At 43.5% G+C, this 20413-nt stretch overlaps 1 protein-coding gene across 2 annotated transcripts in view; it reads right to left on the bottom strand.

Annotated features, from left to right (window-relative positions):
* The window catches only part of HPCAL1 (hippocalcin like 1), a 131037-nt gene that overhangs the window by 77121 nt on the left and 33503 nt on the right, over positions 1 to 20413 (bottom strand). For both annotated transcript variants that reach the window (XM_083178545.1, XM_083178544.1), the window contains exon 2: positions 3985 to 4047. The gene's annotated coding sequence lies outside the window, so the exon portion shown is untranslated. The remainder of the gene's footprint in view (positions 1 to 3984; positions 4048 to 20413) is intronic.

Raw genomic sequence — 20413 nt, 5'->3', positions numbered from 1 at the left:
CTCGCCAATGTCAGCGGCAATGAGGGGCCTGCATTAACGATGTCCTTCCTCATCTGTACATGCGGGATGACAGGGGACATAGTTCATGACTTGCTGGAGCTTGAGTTGTTAACGATCTAGTGCATACACACTAAACTATAATGCAGGATAATATGGATAGTGATATTGTTATTGTACCCAAACCTGTCCTCAAGATCTACCAACAGTTCATGTATCTCAGGCAACCTGTGGATCTATAGTAGGAATTAACGCAGCAGGTTTGAAAAGGTGACAGTTAGTAATGACTACAGCTTAGGGTTACCACCTTTTTGTTGAGAGATTCCCGGACAGTGGCCCACCCCTTGAGAAACCCACTGCCCCGCCCATGTCCCGCCCCCAGCTCCGCCCTTTGACCCGCCTTATGTTGATTTTTTTTTAAACCTTTGCTTTCATTCTTGATTTTGCATACCATAATGCCAGTTATATGTTACATCATACACAGTAATGCCCATTACACGATATGCCAGAACTGAAAACGTTTTTTGGTAAGGAGGAACAATACAGACAGTGCGCGCTGAAGGCGTGCGTCAAAAATTTTCAACATAATGCTGATTACATGTCACACACCCATTACATAGTGTACAAAATGCCATAGTATACCACATTCCATAATGCCCATTACACGTCAAACAGCGTGATGCCCATTACACGTTACGCCATACACCGCAATGCCCATTACACAATATGCTAGGACTGAAAAAGTTTTTTGTAAAGGAGGAATAAAATAGACAGTGCGCGCCGTAGGCGCGCGTCAAAAAATTTCAACATAATGGCGATTACACGTCACACACCCATTACATAGTGTACAAAATGCCATAGTATACCACATGTCATAATGCCCATTACATGTTATGCCACACACGATGATGCCCATTACACATTATGCTTATTACTTGTTATGCCAGGACTCAATTTTTTCCGAAGATAGGGACAACACAGACACCACTGCCACTTTATAAACAAGCGGAGGGAGCCGGGCGGCCAGGGCGGGCAGACGGGGGACTCATTCCCGCACTATGTATAGTCCGGGGAAGCCTCCTGTCCGGACTCCGGACGCCGGTCTAAATTACCGGACTGTCCGGAGTAATTCCAGACGGGTGGTAACCCTACATCATCTGTGTGTGAAGCACCTTTCTCATCAGTTAACCTGACTACAAAAGCCATATGTAATATACACATATCATATTACACATCATATATGTATTAGACACACACTGCATATAGTAAGGGCACACTATGTCCTGCACATACAAATTATACACACAACAAGCATATATTATATGCATGTCACATATGTATTAGATTACACTTGCACTACACATGTACAGCCCCCAGACCTGTGATGTAATTGGTCCATTTGTAGAGCACCCCTTCCATGACTATGCTCAGTGCCGGCTCATCCTGCTGCTAGACTCCGGGACCCTGGGGCTGTGGGGCCGGCCGGCTACTCATGTCGGGGCCGGGGGATGCTCCAGCGTACATCCCGTACACTGTGCTCCGTCCTCTCATCCAGACAGCCGCTGAGCGCCGCCGCCGCCTCCCCCGTCACCTCACCGCGCTTCCCGGTCACCGTCACCCTGATGCCCGCATCACTTCCTGGGGCTGGGGTGACCAGGGTCATCGCGTGCAGGCCAGGCTGCCAGCCTGTGTGTGTGTGTGACTGCTGCAGTCACAGTGCTGTGCAGCGGAGGGAGCCGAACAGCCGGGGCGGGCAGACAGAGAGAGGGGGGGACAGACTCATTCCCGGACTAAGTATAGTCCGGGAAAGCCACCCGCCCGGACTCCGGATGCCGGTATAAATTACCGGACTGTCCGGAGTAATCCCGGACGGGTGGTAACCCTACTACAGCTGTGCACCAGCTAGGTGATCTGGGGAATGTGACAGTAATGACTACAGCTGTGCACCAGCTAGGTGATCAGGAAAACGTGGACTGTTGGTAGATCTCGAGGACCGGTTGGGCCAGTCCTGGTGTAGTGTGTACACACGTTTATTAAGTTGGGTATACACTTTACAATATTCTCAGTCATTGCGAATGTTAACCATTTCCTTGGACTCCCTAGAGCTCCAGATTAAACAATATAGTGTTTAAACACTGAACAATTTGACAAATGGCAATGTTTGCTTTACCAATGACAATCTCGTTACATGAAATTAGATAGTTTTGATTTGTCGTTGGTTGTTAAAGATAAAGATTTTCCTCCAAAAATATTTACAGAGAATCTTGATGAATTTAAATGAAAAGGAAAAATGGAAAGTGAAGGATTTACCCTGAGACCTAATGGGAAGTACGAGATGGACCTTATGGTGAAAACAACCAGTAAACGCAGACTACAGTAATAGTTCCGCACCGTCATCTCTTGCACACATCCGTAGTGTTGGCACAGGTGTAATACTAGGTGAAGCCAAAAGAACACCGGTAATGTCTAACCCATTCACTTGTTAAACTGTCAGTAAGGATAATATAATATTTCACTATTCAAAAAAAAAAAAAAAAAAAAAAGCCAAATAATGAAAGAAAAAAAAAATAAAAGAATTTCCTGGTAAAATACGGTGAATAATCTCACTATAACACAAGAATGAAAAGCACGATCAGATGACTGGTTCTTGGGTCGAGATGACCTGTACATTCTAATCCGTGCCGCCTGATCATTCAGCCAGCTTATTTTTTTTACAAAAGACGCCAATCTACATTATATGCCTGACACACTGCCCTTTATGCTCACTGGTAATCCTTTAAAAAACAGCAATCAAGCACAGTATTTCATTTATCCTGCTGCAGAAAACACACCAGGCCCTCAAATGGTCTACATTCACTTCTCATCAGCATGAATTTGGGCTCTCCTGGTGCACTGTACATCATAAAAGGTGACTTAGTACTCAGCGTAGCCAAGGTTACAAGGCTTCTTGGTTCAGCCACAAAATGGCTGCCTATATGGTCCAAATTCATCTAGATGTCAATCAACACATTAAATATATACCTATGTGTAACGGTTGGATGTTGGGGCATCAATATACTCTCTAAAGCCTAAATGTTTACTAGGGCTTGGTCTGTTAAAAAGAAACAAAGATTCTGCATGGGACAATTCACTATAAATCATGGGACTATTTGAGATCTATAAGAAATCCGCTTTATTCACATGAGATCACATAAACCTGCCAAAAATTATATTTAGTAAATATACAGACATTTTGTCATCCTTCGTTCCTCAACTGGGACAGCGTTTGCAAATGGCTGACTTGTCAGAGAGAGAGATTCTAAAGTAAAACCAGGTTTAATGGGATTTGGTCAGGATCCAGGCAGATCTAAATATCCTCAACGGAATCATAGCTGGAGATGGTAATGGCTAAAGATAAAATAGTTACCAGGATCCATCAGGATTGACTTTCGGGACACCACTGATGACATTCTGACAAATCAGGATTTTGAGAACCTGGTTAAATCCAACAGCAAAATCGCCACTTTTCAGACTCAGACCCCATAGACAATATTCAAATGTTTACACTGCCGACGGGGGTGGTCGAGCTGAAATCTGCAAATAGTCCCCTGGTTGAGCGTTCAAGGGGACTTTTCGCAGCACACCCATTAGTTTGGTCAGGTTTAGCTGCGAAGAGACTAAGTTCGGCCTTAATGAGTGTAGTCAGTTGCAGATTGCCCAACGATCTCCCATCACTTTACAGAGGGGATCAAACGCTATATGACAATTAAATCTGGCCCTATTATTCTCTGTGCCCTGTATTACACCATTACAACAGACTCACTCCCCATATGCTGGCACGAACAGAGCGGACATTACTAAACTGAATGAGCTTAGGGTAGATTTTGATTGATGTGTTAATGCACAAAGAAGGATTAAAATCAGTTTCATGTTTAAAGAATGGTTTCAATTATAATCATCCATAACAGCCCTGTTACAAAACAGGAGAAAACAGCAACCAGACCTTACCAAAAAGGAGCCTTCTGCATCAAATCCCGGATTGGTGCAATGTGAGACAACCGGAGGGAGATCCTGTAGCAAGATAAAAAAAAAAAATATGTTACTTTAACATGAGGTGACAAGGCATTCACTGCACAGTCACAATCTGAGCATAATACATAGTGTGACGGAAATACCAGAACTACAATAGACACTGCCAGCGCTATTCGATCCATTGTCACAACATGGCTAAACTGTAAAAAAGGATTATGGGTAGCGACATGCCTGCAAAACGTGAATAAGTGCCCAGCGCTCTTGAATGGCTACTAGACCAGGATTAGGTGCAGGAACATTAACAAAGGTTTCTGTTTCTTTTAGTTAATATTTCATTTTAACGTTTTCTATGAAAAAAAAAAAAAGGAATGCAGACGACTACTTAAATCTGTGTCAAGAGTCGGTAAGTGGCACGCATAGTATTTGGGGCTCTCCAGGTAATAGGGCAGGGGAATAAAGCCTGGTGAAGAGATAAAGTGGAAGGTGAAAACGCAGCAGCCAATCAAATAATTTTTCAAACACGGCTGATTGGCTGGTACGTTTCACCTTCAGCTTTATATTCACATTCTCCCGTCACCAGGATTAATACAGGTGCCCCAATGTTTTAAAGCAGTGGTGATAGAAATATACAATACTACAAAAATTACATACAGTACTGCATATGTCAACCCTAACAGCCAGTCTGACTCTAGCTATAAAAGTTTACCTACTCGATTCAAGAACAGAATAACTAGAACCGGATGATAAATCATTAGCAACCAATGTATCTATTACATTTCTTAAAAAGGATAGTTAGTTTCTGATGCGTTGCTACGGGCAACACATCCACAATTTCGATTGAACTCTCCCAGTAATCTGACCCTGGGCTAAATTTTCAGTCTATTCACTTCAGATACATCTGATCAGATCCATGGGTGATCATCTTCACACCATGATTCTGCATTTCATTCCCATTTGAGTGGTGTCTTACAGGGCAATACCGCACCCAGTGAGAGCAAAGGGTGGTTGCCCAGTATTCTGAGTAGGAATTGATAAACTGATAAAAATTGGAGGAGAACACTAGCCCTGAAGCCCACTGAGCAATTATGGGATATTCTAGAACAATGTCCAATGCCAACATGGCTTTGGAATTTCAGTTGTGCCCCTCATACACATTTACACAAAGCGAAGATGCATACAGACCATACTGGTCACACATGGAGTCTCCATGACATTTGTGTGTCAGAACGTCCCAATCATAAAATTCATGTTGATTGTTAGAAAGACTACTTGAGAGACTTGCCTACACTCGCCTCACACACTTTAACTCGCACAACTTATTGGACCAGTTTCAGTCATGCTTTCGTTCCCAACATTCCTCAGAGACAGCACTGACAAAAGTGGTGAATGATCTGGTCACTGCTGAGTCTTAAAGGCCATTACTCACTACTTATTCTTCTAGATCTCTCTGCTGCCTTTGACACTGTTGACCGCACACAAACGCTACAATCCCTAGGTCTTAAAGACACAGCCCTCTCTCTGTTCTCATCCTATCTATCTAACCGCTTATTTAGTGTTCGTTTCTTTGATTCTACCTCCTCTTCGCTACCTCTGTCAGTTGGAGTACCTCAGGTTCAGTGTTAGGTCCTCTGCTTTTCTCAATCTATACCTCCTCGCTTAGCAAACTAATCAGCTCTTTTGGATTTCAGTATCATTTGTATGCAGATTATACTCAGCTCTACCTATCCTCCCCGGACTTGTCCCCATCTGTATTGGTCCGTGTCTCTGGATGCCTTTCTGACGTTTTTTCATGGATGTCATCCTCAAACTGAATATTTCTAAAAACAGAATTGATTATATTTCCGCCAATAAATAGTAGTTACCAACCAGATCTCACTATAGCTGTTGAGAATATGACAATCACCCCTACCACTTAATCTCGCTGCCACATTCAATCTGTCTCGAAATCATGCCACATGCACTTAGAAAAATATATTTAAAATTTGCCCTTACCTTACACAAGACATTGCACAAACTCTAATCCATGTTCTTATCTCATGCATTGATTATTGCAATGATCTCCTTATTGGACTTCCCCCAATACAGACTCTCACCACTACAGTCCATCATGAATGCAGCTGCGAGGCTAATCTTCCTAGCCAGACGTTCATCATCAGCAAAGCTGATTACCTGTATGCTACTGTAATCCATACAAAATTATTTTACTCACACAAAGCCATAGACCAATCTACACCACTTTCTTCAAGCTGCACCCACTCTATGGAATGCCCTCCCATGCACAATAAGACTCCTCATGTCTCTAAACCTACAAATCAATCCCTGATAACTCACCTCTTCAGGCAATCAAAATCCCGAACCAGCCACTTAACTGTTCCTACATACTGTTCCTATCTAAATCACATCCCCACTGTATAAGGTCACCGTATCATACAGAACACCAGGAACTTTTTCATTCTGGTGGAATGAATGCAAGAGAAAATCTATCTTTGTGTATCAATGCCTATTTCCCTATAGATTGTAAGCTTGCGAGCAAGGCCCTCCTACCTTTGACTGTATGTAAATCCCCAGTTTGTTGTATCACTGTCTCCTATTGTAAAGGGCAACGGAATATGCTGCGCTATATAAGAAACGGTTTATAAATAAATAAGTAATAAATAAACAAAAATCTAAATTGATTTGGGATTTTTGATTTTACCTACACACAGTAAAAATACCATTAAAATAAATATATATTAAAAAAAACTGTCCCACTGAAGGGCATTACCATTAGACCAGAATGCCTGATACAGCAAAAGAAAAGAAAAAAAGGTCATCTCCGTATGTAGAAATTAGACAGGTCCTCCAGGTTTGTAAGTGGCCAAATTAAATTAGCCATGGGACTTGGCACAAAGTTTTAGCTCCCGATTTAAGTTTCCAGAGCGTTATTTCCGGTAGTAAGCCCTAGCTAACTGGAATTATGTAGTTACCACCTGTGACTAGCCCCGGAAGCACCAGTCAATGCAGATTTCTGTTCACACCTAAAAAGAGGGAAAGCAAAAGACCACCTTAAGTACACAGTCAGGGCTTACCGCAGGCACTTCACCCAGAAGGTAAAACCCAGTGGTACAGTATGTCCTGCAGCTAAAGGAATCTGCCCCCGAAGACGAAATAAAAGGCTAAAAACACCTGACAGTAACAAACATTAACGACACCACGATCTGGTCTAGAAAAGTGAGGGCTACACAGAGACGAGAAGGATCATAGGAGGCCAACAAGTGACCACAAACCAAGGGATGCAAAATTTTATATAATTTCACCTCTTATAAACAGACTACACTTAAAACCGTATTCTCTGGAAAGTGGACTTCTAGACATAATCACTATATTAATGAATACGGCAAAAATTTGGCAAGCACCAGTTACATCCTAAACATGGCCAGATAATAATCTCTTTAACTGGAATAGCATAAAAGTGGAGAGTGATAATCAACCAGCTCCTTACAGGGTGGGTTTGAAAACAAACAAAAAAAATGGTTAAGCTGGCCATAAACCCAAAAATTTTGAGGACAATCTGGCTGGTTGCAACAAAAACCTGGTAACCTATGGGAGCAAATTAAAGTTGACCATTTGCTTTGAAATGCTGGACAACAGAACAACAACAATTCTGGTAATACTGTAACTGACCATTTTTGTCAATCAGCCAGATTGGACAATACATCTTCAGGTTTATGGGCAGCTTTAGGATCCGATTGACTGGTTGTTTATCATTCTCCACTTCATCGCTTTTTGAAGCAGGTGCCAGATATCCTCCCAACAGTTTGGATTCTGACGGCCAGTCGACTGACATCGGAATCCCGACTTACAGGGGCTATTCTCCCTTGTGGGGGGGGGGGGTCCACGACCCCATTAGTGGGAGAATAGAAGCTGTGGCAGCGTGACGGCAAGTGGCTTCATAGCATTCACTCCCCCCGTCGGCGTCCCGGTAGTCGATATTTAGGCGCTGGTCGATATATGACCACCGAAGTGGGATTTCATACCACAACCCTTTGAAGCTTGGTGCATCTGGCCCAAGATTTGAATACCTCATTCTCCACACACAGTTTATTTCATATTTCTGTTATTGAGACACTAAAAACTTTGCTTCAATAGATGCTGGAAACGTTCTTTGATCTTCGCTTGGGACGGATATTTACAGACAAAAATGAAGCCTCAAAAATATAATTTAATGGGTGGGTACAAATTATTTTAAGCTTAAAAGGAGGCCAGTGCAGTGCTCCACAGATGTCTTGTGTTTGTTTACACAGCATTTTATATGGAGCTGTATTCCTGTGTGCCGGAGCAGGGGGTTTAGAGCTACGTGCCGCGAGAGTTGTACAATTACATAACAGGAATTTTTAGAATGCTTTGAATCCTGTCTGTGCTGTCAGAATATTTGATGAACTTTTTTTTTTTTTTTTAAAGACATTTTATTTGAAAATTTTTCAATAATGTAACAAACATAACAAATAAAGAGTACATTATCTCACAGAGAGGAGTCAATTGTAGTCATTTAACATAATCTTAAATTGGACCATCATACATTTCGCAGTTTGAAACATCACAGGTATATATCCACATAGAATTTGAGTATAGCTACTAATCAATGACATCAGAGAAGGTGGTAAAAATGAAATATCATTCGTCAGAGACAGTTTCTCTTGACCTGAGCAGAAAGGGAACTCAGGAGTATGCTGTTCCCACCAGTTATGAGGTATCGAGATCGATCGCAGATGGGGTAAAGGGGGAAGAATGAGTAGCGAGAATTATATCTAAATCTGGTATAATAGCCCACTTCAAGATCTTAGGTCACAGCAGAAGTCTGTCATTTTCTGACTCCCACTGTAGCGATGCAGCAAAAACAATAATAAACATATTTGGAAAGTAAAGATGAAAGAATATCAAAAAGGAAAAAGGTGGGAGGGGTAGATGACAGACGGGGGGACAATACAACACTCACTGGGAGATACCTTCAGTAATATATTAATTCTACGTAATCTGGCGTAGCATAAACCAAGTGGTGTTTTCGAAGATCTTTTGAATGGATGCCTGTAGTGTGGGATCAAGCGACTGAATGTAGAAGTCCCACTTATTACACCTTTTTCTATATCACAGAGTGATGCCTGTCGTTCATAAAACAGTATTTTAAGAAGTGAGTTTTTCAACTCCATGAGTGACGGAGTCGACTTGTGGATCCAATGGGTCAAAATAAATTTTTTAGCCTGAACCAGTATCAAGGTGAGAAGTGAGTAACTTTTTTTTATGGGGTCCAAGGTTCCAATTCTTGAAGTTGAGGAAAAGTACGGGAGGGGATCGTATGTGAGCTGCAAGGAAAAGAAGGTATTCAGGAAACCTAGCACCCTCCTCCAAAAAGTCCTGATCTTACCACATTCCCAAAAAGTGGCGCCGGTTATTTAGCATTTTGGGCACAGGCCTAGATCTCCAGGAACAAAGTGACTCCTCTGTTGCTGTGATACATAGGCTCTATTGAGGAATTTTAGGTGGGTCTCCTGAAGGGAAGCAGATTGTAGGTGCTTGAGAGTAGCAGGTAGTTTCTTTAGCAGTGATTGGGTCGGAGGGAGGGAAGGGATATCAATTTGCCATTTGGAGTCCAATGCTTGAAGGAGTTTTTCCCTTGGGAGCATTATCAAGGACTGGTATAGGTTTCTAATCCTGTATCCCAAAATATTATGTGGGGCTAGCAATGTTAGGATAGGGTCTAAGGTGATTGTGGAGGCAAAAGGAGGAGGTAAAGATTGAGCATAGTGACGTGCTTGTAGGTACATGTAGAATTGGGACCGATGTAATTTATCCGCAAGATCTGTGAAAGAAAGAATCGTTCCTCCTGGATCAAAGACATTGCAGATAGCTGAGATGCCCTTCTGACGCCACTCCAGAAACAGGGGGTTATCCAGTCCCGGGCTAAAAGTCGGGTTGCCCCAGAAAGCAGCATGGGGAGTATTAGTTGGATTTCTAGTAAAACGTTTGTGGATAGTAATCCACATTTTATAGGTTTCCCTGAAGAGGAGATTATCCCTCATATCCTTGGGAAGTTTATTGCGTGGGGTATGAAGTAAGGCCACCGGGGCATATGGATGGAAAAAGGCGCGTTCTAGGCTTTCGTTAGTGTATAGGGATCTGTTTAGGAGCCAATCTGTAGCATATCGGAAAAGGGCGGCTTGGGAGAAGTTTTGGGCTTGGGGTAAGCCAAAGCCTCCCCTTACCTTGGGGAGAAAAAGTCTGGCCAGGGGCATTCTTGGTTTTTTTCCTGACCAAATAAATTTGGTGACCATTGAGTTATAGCGGGAGAGGTCCAATCTAGTGAGAGCTAGGGGTAGCAATTGTAGGAGGTAGGATAGTTTAGGAAAAAATCACACTTTTTATCACAGTGACACGTCCATAAAGGGACAGAGGGAGAGAGTCTGCCATCTTTCCAATAATTTCGAGATGGTCTGTATTACAGGCTTAAAATTAACGTTGTATAGTGAGTCAAGGTGTAAGGGAATCATAATGCACAGGTATTTCATTGGTGAGGTACAAATAGCAAATTGTCGTAGCGTAGGGAAAGAGTCAGAGTATGATGAGGGCCAGGCCAGGGGAAGGATATGAGATTTTTCATAGTTAACCTTGAACCCCGAAAAGGATCCAAAATGATCTATAAAAAAGTGTCATGGCTTCTGGGACTGATTCGGGGGGGGTTGACAGGAAGAGGAGCATGTCGTCCGCAAACATACTCAGCTTAACCTCTTTGTCTCTTATTTTAATCCCCGAGCCCGAAGGGTGGCTCTACGCTTTACGGCTAAGAGTTCCAGTGCTAGGGCGAAAAGCAACGGGGAGAGAGGACAGCCCTGGCGTGTGCCTCGTAGAAGGCTAAAGGGTGGGGGGGACAGATAGCTGTTGGCCAGGATTTGGGAGGTAGACTGAGTAGAGGTTCATGATTGCAGTAATAAAGGGTTCTGGGATTTAGAAGTTTCTGAGTGTGGTGATGAGATGATCCCATGAGACCATGTCAAAGGCCTTTTCGGCATCTAGGGAGAGAATAGCCTGTGGTGGGGGGGTTCTTAATGAGTGATGCCATTGCATAACTGAGGAGCTTTCTGACATTCAAAACAGAATGTCTGCCCCATATGAAGCCTGTCTGATCTTTATGGACAATTGCCGGAAGTAGTAGTTTAAGTCTGTCAGCAAGAATTTTAGTGTAAATTTTGTAATCAGTATTTAGGAGTGATATAGGCCGATAGGATGAGGGCTGGGTAGGATCTCGGCCCGGTTTCAGGATGAGCTTAAGAAGTGCAGAGTTAAAATAGGGGGGCTGGGGGGGTACCTTTGAGGAGGGAGTTAAACATAGTTGTTAGTGGGGTGATCAGTTTGGGGGCTAGTAATTTATAGTATTCACCCGTCAAACCATCAGGGCCTGGTGCCTTTCCTGATTTGAGGTGGCCAATCGCCCCAGTCACCTCCTCTTCAGTGATTTCGGCCATTAATGAAGTAGCACGTTCGGCATCCAAGGCGGGAAGTTTGGTCGTGGCCCAGAAGGTGGTTTTGCGATCCTGATCTACAGGCGCAGTGGCATATAGTTTCGAATAAAACCTATGGAGTATGGCTGATATGTCTCATCCTCTATGGAGGAGAGTGCCAGCATCATCTCTCAGGGAGGTGATCGTTGTGGGGGGGTGTTGGCCTTGTAGAAGGTTGGACATTAGTCTGTTAGATTTACCACCAAATCTATGATATTTACTTTGGGTTTGGAAGGACATTCTGTTTTCGAGTTTAGTCAGAAGGGCATAAAAAATCATTTTGGCTTGGGTAAACGCTAATTTATTTGGGGTAGTAGGTGAGGTTTTGTAATTCTGATAGGCCACCGTCAATGCGGTCTGTGCCTCCAAGTAGTGTGTAGTTCTTTCCTTACGGAGATGGGAGGTATAGGAGATTATTGCACCCCGCAACACTGGTTTAGACGCTTGCCAATACATGGAGGGGTGAGTCAGTTGATGCGGTTACATTGTTATGCTTGTAATCCATCCAAGTGGACTCAAGCAGGGATCTAAATTTGGTTGAGTTGGCTAAGTGACTAGGAAACCTCCAGTTGGAGCCTCTATCCTGAGTGGAGCGCAGGGAGGTCCAGCATGCAGCATGATCGGACATGGTAATTGTCTCAATCCCCGCGTCCAGGACTCGGTGAAAAGCCTGCGTTGAGCGCAAAATATAATCTATGCGGGATAGTGTACCGTGGGCTGCAGACAGGCATGTGAACTCACGTTCCACTGGGTTGAGGGCTCTCCAAACATCAGTAAGATGTAGGCTGGACATCAGGTACTGGATACCATGCCTGGGGGGTGGTCGTCTAGAGCTGATCACAGAGTCCCTATCTAGTACATTGGAGGCCACGACGTTGAAGTCTCCTGCTAATACAATTGTGGTGTCTAAATAAGGCGTCAGCAGTGTAACCAGGTTCCTAAAAAATACATTAGGGGCATATACATTACACATTGTGACTCTTGTCGAATGTATGGAACAGTGGCGATTGGTAAATTTCCTTCTTCTCAACACTAACAAGCAATAAAATACAGTACCTCCAAATGAGATAATCATCTTCATGACACATATAACTCTGACGAGGGGGAAAAACACGAGGGGGAGACAAAGGGTAAGCAGGGGGAATGGGAGAATCCGGAGGGCCGGGAGTGGGGCCACCACAACCATTATACTGGAAAGTAGCAAACATTGAGTGAGTAAGGTGGACCACCCCCGACATCCCAGCATCCCACATAAAACGTATAGTAGTAAATACAAAGAGAGACCTCCGGAGTCCCACCAGCAGAAGCGACTACTGGGTACCGCATCCCCTGGGAGGAAGCAAGTCAAAAACATATATAGCATTAGGCTCGCCCCAGCTATATATATATATATATATATATATATATATATATATATATATATATATATATATATATATATATATATATATATATATATATATATATATATATATATATATATATATATATATATATATATATATATATATATATATATATATTAACTTTTCGGGGCCAACGGGAAGGGGGGGGGGGGGGGGCCATACAGATCCCCATCCCGGGCACCAGGGTAAACAATCAAAACACGCCAAACAATAAATTTAATTCTTAGTAATTAACTAAGCGCCATAGCAAACAAGGATCAATGCAGAAAATCAAACTTTTAGCATCGGATTATGGTTGTGGCCCGGGATCCAGAGAGTATCAGGCCGTGTGAGAGCATCCAGCAGGGCCGCATGGCCGTATAGGGAAGTATCGCTGCAAGGAGAAAGGTATCAGGGCATCTGCCGCGCATAAGTGTGATGAGAGATAAGAGATATCCGCCCAGAGTTACAAATCCGGGTCCTCCTGCATGTTATCAGGGCCCGCCGGAGAAAAGGTAGCCTGAGCTTGGTCAAGTATATAAGCCTCCGCATCCTGCACTGTACTGAATTCTGTGAAAGAGTTTCCTGAGAATAGACGCAGCTTGGCAGGGTAAAGTAGGGCAAACTTGGTCTTTTACTAGTCTGGTGCAAAGTGGCGAGAATTCTTTTCTCGCTCTCGTGACCTCTGCGGAAAAGTCCTGAAATATCAGAAGTTTGTTTCCATTCCATTGGAGGGATCGGTTCTGTCTAAATGCAAACCATAGGGCCTCTGTGCTGAAAGTTAAGGCACTTAAATATCACTGCATGAGGTCTGTTGGCACGGCCATCACGGGCAGGGCCGAGCCTGTGTGCTCTCTCAATTATCATGCCTGTACAGGCATCTACTACATTTAATAGTTCGGGGAGGGTTGTCAGGAGAAAGTCATCTAAGTCAGGGCCTTTAAGTGTTTCTGGAAGCCCAATGATGCGGAGGTTGTTCCTTCTGGAACGATTTTCCAGGTCGTCCAGTTTGCTTTGCATGGCATATGAGGATTTCTGGAGCAGCTCAGTGGAAGATTTTAGGGCAGAAATGTCCTGAAAGGCTTCCCCCATGTGAGTCTCATTGGTGGTCACCCTTTTGGAGATCTGTTTAAGCTGTGACTTTATGTCTTGGACTGACTGCTGCAGCTTAGCAGCATGGGCATCCAGGATGGGGTTTATAGTGTCTTGTATGGCTCTGACTACATCTGCATAAGAGAGTGCAGGACCCTGAGATGAAAATGAGGGGGGGGGTGAATAGCTCAGGTTGGGTGAGGGGTGTAAAAGTGTTCTCCCTGCCACTTACTTGGGGCTGTGCTGGTGCTGCCACAGCATGCTCCTGCTGTGTAACTTGTAGTGCGCTGGCGGCCATCTTGGATGTGGTGCGCAGCGGAATGGAGGGTTGGAGCTGTGTCTGGGCTACCCTGAGTGATGTGTTTTTTCATTAGTGGCAGCGGGGAGTCTGCAGGTCCCTCTGGGTGGGAGCTGCCGGTTTTCTGTAGTTGTAGGGTGGCTTGGCGGGGCTGGCTGGTTCCCTGCACACCGGCGGCGGCCATCTTGGATGTGGCGCGCGGCGGAACGGAGTACTGGTGCTGCTCCTGGAGTCTTCCCTGCGCCAGGTATCTTTGCATTGGTGGCAGTGGGGAGTCTGCGGAACCCTCCAGGCGGCAGCTGGGGTGAAGAGGCAGCTGTGGGGCGGCGTGTCGGGGCTTGCTGGGGCAGAGACGGAGCTCAGCACAGTGCTGCTGCTCCCATGGAGGGCGGAAACGGAAGTCTCTTGATGAACTTTATTTAAAGGTGAAGGAAGCTGGGATTCTGCATCTAAATGTATAATCACCCCCCTATACTTTCTTTACCTTCTGACGTTGTAGAACAATTCAAGCCTATATAAATATACAAACTTGGCATTTTGCCAATTGTCTCGATTTCCAGACTTTTTTAAATACTGTAATTTTTATTTATTTTTTTTATAAAGTTTTAAAGAATATAACCACCAGATAAATGAAGCCGGTATATAAAAATAAATGTGGCTTGGACCATGACATTCGCCAGTATACCTTTTTCTTTTTTACAAATCATAATAAAAACAGGATATATCATCTTTAAAAAAAAAAAAAAAATCCTCTAACTACAAAAGGAGAGTTCAACAAGTAACATTTTGCAGATGGGGGTAGAAGATTCACAACAAAAAAGGGACAGTTTACACAATTACCCCACCAGTATAGATGAGAAGTATAATAACCGTATACAGAGGCAGAAGAAATAGAAAACGAAATAAGACAAAGTGGCAGAACTAAACAGATACGCCCAAAACCAAACCTCAGCATAACCCCACCCTGTGTAGAACATAGCCCCAAGTAGGTATACTTGGGTCTCAAAACATAAACACCCCCTAAAGTATCCTAAACCAGACAAGGCTCCTGTTCTCAATCACAATAAGAAAGTGGAGAACAGTATCTCCCATACAGAATGCTTGGCAGTTTACAGACATAAAAAAGGCATCAAACTGAGGCATTAGCTTGTTGTAAGGACATAAATAAAGAAACCGTTCCATCGCAAACCAACAGGGGACAAGCAGAGAATTATGTCAACAACAAATCCTAAACCTCCGGACACCCAATGGTATCGGAGATTGGATCTTTAGTCCCCTGCACCACTACTAACATGCTTGTGCATGGGTTATTATCGTTTATTTATATGGTGCCACAAGGGATCTGTAGCACCCAGCTATAGAGTACATAAACAAATAAGCAAAACAGTGACTTACACTTCAAGACAGTATATGACAAGTACAGGGTAAATGCACATACCAGCATCAGCAGACGATATAAAACCAAGGGATAAGATGCCGTTGACCGAAGTATGAAGATAGTTTAACCCTTTGAGTACAAACATCTGTGCGTAATGTTCAAATTCTGACATGTTATAGAAAAAAAAATAATAAATATTATTTTGACACTTTTTTTCAATATTTTATTTCCTAAATAAGGTGAACATTACAGGTCATTATGATGAAGTTTACTGGCAATTTCACACCTATCTTGAAAAAATTCACTTGGAACCCAAAGGGTTAAGTTAATGAAATTATGGCACATGAGGGAAAAAAGGCCCTGCTTGTGAGAGCTTACATTCTAAAGGGGAGGGGCAGTCATACCTGGGTGACACAGATGGGGTAGACAGTGAGCACGGAACAGTAGGTCAGGATGAGTTGGCTCGGCTTGGTGAAGTGGGTCTTGAAAGCCCATTTAAAAAAGTTTTGGAGTATGGTGGAGAGTGGTAGCAAGTTCCTGAGATAGGGTGCAGCACGCAAAATCTTGGAGGCAGGAAGTAACCAGTTGGCAGGAGAGGCGGCATGAATTAGCTGAGCGAACAGAATGGGTAGAAGTGTCAAGGGAAATAAAGTCAGAGACATAAGTAGAATAGGAGTTGGGTGAGAGCTTTGCAACATAGTGAGAAGCTGGATTCTGGAAGAGAAGGGGAGACAGTCTTGTAAATAAGGGGAGGTGGCTGTAGTACATTTGGTGAGGAAGATAAGCCTGGTTGCAGCATGGAGGGTAGATTTTATTATTATTATAATTTCATTTATAAGGCGCCACAAGTGTTTCGCAGCGCCGTACAAAGGAACAATACAGGGAGACAAAGCTTGACATAACATTGAATAAATAACAAAAATACAGTACAAATAAAGAGCGCCACAGATCAATACACATTACAGCTTAAATGTAAGTAGTGAGGGCTCAATCAACATACAACTAGAGGCTTGAGGCCAATGATGGAGAGGAGTATGCAGACGAAGATGGTCACTGAGTGTATAGGAGAGCTGTGAGTGAAATGTGAAGAGAAGTGGGCTTTGACAACAGGAGGGAAGAGGGCCCTACTCAGAGGAGCTTACAATCTAGTAGGAAGGGGAAACAGACAGATTACAAGAGTTGCAAGCGAGTGGGTGGTGGTTAGATAGCAGGATGTAAACAGGCAAGGGGTCGGAGAACCAGCTGGTTTATGCAGTGGAAGGGTATGCTTTGATGAATAGGTGAGTTTTCAGTGCCCGTTTGAAGCTTTGCAAGGTCGGGGAGAGTCTAATGGAGCGAGGGAGTGCGTTCCACTGAAGGGGTGCAGCACGGGCAAAGTCCTGTACTCTAGCATGGGAAGCAGTGATTAGGGTGGAGGAGAGACGACAGTCGTCAGCCGACCGTAGAGGGCGGGAGGGTGTATGAATGGAGATGAGGTTAGAGATATATGGAGCAATGGAATTAGAGATGGCCCTGTATGTGAGTGTGAGGTGTTTGAAGAGGATATTCTGTAGGGGAATGGAAGCCAGTGCAGATTTTGTTGAAGGGAAGTGGCAGAATTAGAGCGGCGGGAGAGGAAGATAAGCCTGGCTGCAGCATTGAGGACAGATTGGAGAGGAGCCAGTTGGGATTGAGCGAGGCCGGTGAGGAAAGCATTACAGTAGTCAAGCCGTGAGATGACCAATGAGTGGATGATCAGCTTTAGTTGCACTCTGAGAGAAAGGGCCTGATGCGAGCAATGTTGCATAACTGGAACTGGCAAGAATGGGCCAGGGCTTGGATGTGGGGTGCAAAGGAGAGGGAGGAGTCAAGAGTGACACCCAGGCAGCGGAGTTGGGGAACGGGGGAGATGATGGTGTGGTTAACAGATTGGGGTGGAGAGAAGCATTTGTCAGGGATGACACACAGCAGGAGATTACAGTAGTCCAAACTGGAGATGACCAGTGGATGAGGGTCTTCCTAGCATACAGGCGATATAAGAGGAAACTGGCAGGTTTGAGAGACGTGTTCAATGTGTGGTTTGAAGGAAAGGAAGTGGTGTAATTTTGCTGAGAAGTTTATTTTTAAGTTGTAGGAGTGGGAACATTTGTACAGTCTCCCCAACGCAGGGTATAACTATAGTTTATCACTAGCTTCTAACTACAAGCGGTCACCGCGTAGGATAAAATCCGGACTAATATGGCGTAAGGTCACAATATACAGAACAATGCGATGTATACTCTTGGGATGTAAAGGAGAAAACCACGGTTCAGAAAAACCGGTCTGATGTAATGGGGACGGCCTTGTTGTTGGAATCTGCATCACCACACTCTGCCTCCGGACAAGTAAGATTTGCATTGCCCCACACCGCTGTCCAATTATGCCAATTGGACCACCGAGCAGCAAAACCATGCCCACCTCCCTATGGACCTGCCCTATAGATTTAGATTTTATAGTTTAAAAAGTGGAATACGGTAGGTTACCCTTTAAAGAAGATGAATACATTAATAGAACACTTTCACACAATCCTGCTGCATCAATTATTAACTCTACCACAAACACTCGAGCAACTTAATTACACAGCGTCCTTCACATTATTTATATAAGCCAAAAAATAATGATTTAATTCATCTGGATGAGAAAAGGAACAGTGACATTTAATCCACAGTGCTGACAATCTGAATGAAAATATTTTCAGTCATTCCCTAAGTATAGAAGAAAGAGCTCTGTGATAACTATGTAACGCACAAAAGCGACAGACCAAATCAAGGACATGATAAAAGCCCAAGAGGAGGCTTTGTTTCCATTCTGGCGCTATCTGAGAGGAAAGTGATATTCTACAGAAAAAATGTTTTGCTAAGCGATCTGAGCGTTGCTAGATTGCTCTGCACACACTGATGTGTCAGCTGTGTGCTCAGCGATCTGTCAGTGTTCTCCGCTGTGAACACTGGCCGTGACTTGCGATCAAACTTGATTTATCCAGCATGCTGAATCTTAATCGTCGGGTGATAGCTCTGCCCATCACTATGGCCCCTACACGCGCTTTAGGAGCATTTTCGAAGCGATCTAGTCAAATTAAGTCAGATTGCTTAGTAAATGCCCTGAAATCGATAATTTTCAATACAAAAAAAAAAAAAAAGGTACAGATGTGTACACACACTCCATGCGATATAAGTCAAGTCACACAGACCACGCCATTTCCATATGACTATAGCGCTGGGCATCACTTTCTGTTAATAAAAAGTTATTTGCAAAAAATGGACCAAATATGACACAAGCAGCTTCTGCTGATTAAAATGATACGCTGCTGGGCATCACTTTCTGTTAATAAAAAGTTATTTGCAAAAAAATGGACCAAATATGACACAAGCAGCTTCTGCTGATTAAAATGATACGCTGCCTTTCTATAGTACATGTGTGACTGCCGCTGCATCTGCATAATAAATGGAATGATAAAGTTTTCCTGGAAAAACACCAAAGTCGCAATTCTTCTGCAGATACAGCGGAATATGAACATGCTGTATATCATTAGTGTTCACTCTAGCACCCACCATCTCTGAAAACCCATGCAGTTCCTGTTCCCTGCCTGGGGTGTCGCTGTCTGCTTTGGTGTTTCTAGCACAGGTCTGGTTTGCATATCAGTGCTGATATACAGACCACACTGTACTAGAACCACTACAGTGGACAGTGACACCCCAGGCAGGGAAGAGGAACTGTGTGGGTTTTTCAAAGACGGTGGGTGCTAGAATGAGCACTATATCATTTTCACCAGCAGAAATTTGTGTCTCTTATATTGTCCATTTTTCATATAAGATGCCATCTAATGTAAAAGTTGCCACCAGAAGCTGCCGAGTTGCTCCATGGCACGATTAGAAGGGCTGGTTAAAGCAATAGGACACTTCTGTCGAAGTTGTTACTTCAGCCTTATAAAGTGGAGGTGCTACCCACAGAAACCTGTCAGCATCTAGCCATTCATCTAATACCTGCTATAAAATACAAGCTAGAATCTGATTTTATCAGTTATATTGGACCACACCGTCACTGGAAATAGGGTTTCTTCAGGGTTTAGCACGAGCTAGACTTAGCCATTAAACTTTCCTAAAGTCTCTCTGTTATGGTGTAGCTCAGCAGGCAGGTTAGAACACAAGAAGCAGAGCCCAATCTGACTGTCTGTGTACCATACAGCCATCGAGTCTAGTCTGATGGCTTCTATACACAACTCCTAAGGCTTTCACACAAGTCAGGTCTTCAAGCTGCGACTTAGAATGGTAACACCATTTGTAATTGTGCAATTTCTACTTATTATTGGGCTTGGCACTCCTATTATGATTTGTAAAAGGCAGATTCCAATCAGTCAGCTGTTACAAATACAAAGCAGGCACTAATGCGGCAAACATAATGCAAAGCCTACCCCAATGGATAACACTTTGGGGGCAATTCAAATGTTTTGGGGGATACGCTATGCCAATCAGAGAACTTCAATTGTTGCTCAAAGAAACCTGAAAAGCAATGGGAGCCCGACAGTACAAGTATTTGCATATAGCCCCATAAATAATGATGGGTAATATGCAAATATATATGGGTGCCCAAAAACATTTGTAACCAACCCCCCCCCCCCCCCAACAAGACTCCAACATTGTTGGTGACTAAACTTGTAATTTAGTAGCGAGTCAACACCCCTATCCATGATAGCCGACACAAA

This window comes from Crinia signifera, chromosome 3, assembly GCF_055691185.1.
Source record: "Crinia signifera chromosome 3, ASM5569118v1, whole genome shotgun sequence".
Classification (NCBI taxonomy): domain Eukaryota; kingdom Metazoa; phylum Chordata; class Amphibia; order Anura; family Myobatrachidae; genus Crinia; species Crinia signifera.
The sequence above is the reverse complement of the archived record's forward strand: the minus strand, read 5'-3'. Positions and strand labels throughout refer to the sequence as shown.